The sequence below is a fragment of the Rutidosis leptorrhynchoides genome, chromosome 9 (assembly GCF_046630445.1).
Source record: "Rutidosis leptorrhynchoides isolate AG116_Rl617_1_P2 chromosome 9, CSIRO_AGI_Rlap_v1, whole genome shotgun sequence".
Taxonomy (NCBI): Eukaryota; Viridiplantae; Streptophyta; class Magnoliopsida; order Asterales; family Asteraceae; genus Rutidosis; species Rutidosis leptorrhynchoides.
In genome coordinates this window covers 240392262-240393850 of record NC_092341.1, presented here as the reverse complement: position 1 = coordinate 240393850, position 1589 = coordinate 240392262, and positions in this window count along the sequence as shown.

Genomic DNA, 1589 nt, shown 5'->3' with positions numbered 1-1589 from the left:
TACTGACACTTTCTGATGGCACTTCTGATGTATAAAATTCAGGATGTTACACTAACACAGCGTGACTATAACAGCAGGTCTAACAGCAAGTCTAACAGCAGTCTAACAGCAGAAGCAACAACGTCTAAGCACCTGAGAAAAACATGCTAAAGATGTCAACACGAATGTTGGTGAGCTATAGTTTTAGTAAACAACAATATAATGTAGACTACGAGATTTCGTTTCAAAACAGTATGAATAGTATATGCTTATCCATTGGCACATGGTAACTAACTTAACGTAAATATAAATATCACCCCCTAAAAGTACACCTGGCGTGTGCGTATGTTCTCGAAGTATTAAACACCCGTTAAATGCTAGCGCGACTAGCCCGAGTGGGGATGTCAAACCCTATGGATCTATATCTAAGATTCGCGTCTACCGGTTCAAAAACCAATAGTTAAACGTTACCGTGCTAAGGGGAAAGTTTATGCCGTTATATAACCCACACATATGTAAAGTTTAAGTACTCGTGTCAAGTAAGTAAAACATAAAAAGCGCATGTATTCTCAGTCCCAAAAATAGTAAAAGTAGAAAGGGATGCTATGACTCACAGTGAATAAGCAGTAATAGTCGATATGAAAGGTATGCAAGTAGTAAGTCGGTCCGAAAGGTCGTCAACCTAAGTCAAAGGTTACTAAGTCAGTAATTTGTCCCAAAAGGTCTAAAGTAAATAAATTAAGTCTTAAGTATCATCATCATCATCATCATTCGTAAAAGATAAAGTAAGTTTTCAACAAGAATAGAGATCGAAACAAAAGGCTGACTTTGGACAGCTGTTACGACCTCTATACAAACCAAAAAGACGCGTGGTTAGTGGCCAAGGCTCCGTATGTGAGTCCTCTAACCGCTTTCCAATTTTCAGATCCTAACTCAATGTCGTTTGACCGTGGCAACGGTTCAAGCGCGAGTAGGTCAGAATTTTCAGCACGTCGTTACAAAGGCGTAGTGCTTTTCGGAAGGCTATAAATCCTAAACCGTATATCGGATTTAGGTGAGTCTTAAACGAAAAGTCATCTACCGAAATGAACTATCTGAAAATAAATTTTCCAGAAGCCCCAGGAGTCTGATCAGACCCCGAAAAAACAGTAAACAAGTGCTCCGGTAGGTTTCTTGGCGCTTGATGCTCATCACGGTTCTCATCCTTGATGCGTGTAAGCTTCAAGTGTACAATTCTTTGATGTTTTAGCATCACTTTGACCAAGTTCCAACCATCAACACACAATGTCAAGACTAAGTAAGAATACAACTCACTTAACGGTTTTTGAAGGATGATGAACCAAGGTTACATCATGTTCTTAGTCTTAACACAAATACAAGTTCTATCTACAACTAAAGCTACAAACTTTCATTCAATCAAATAAGTAAGAACATAAATTTGATCATACAAAGTAATGGAACCCTAAGCTAGAGAGCTTGGATCCTTTTAACAAAAGTTATGAGATTGTAAAGCTAGAAAGCTTGAATCTTTTATGTTCTTGAAGATCTTGAAAGCAAAAAAGCTAGATCTTCAAGTTTCATGAAGATCATAAACAAAAGTTTTGATCTTT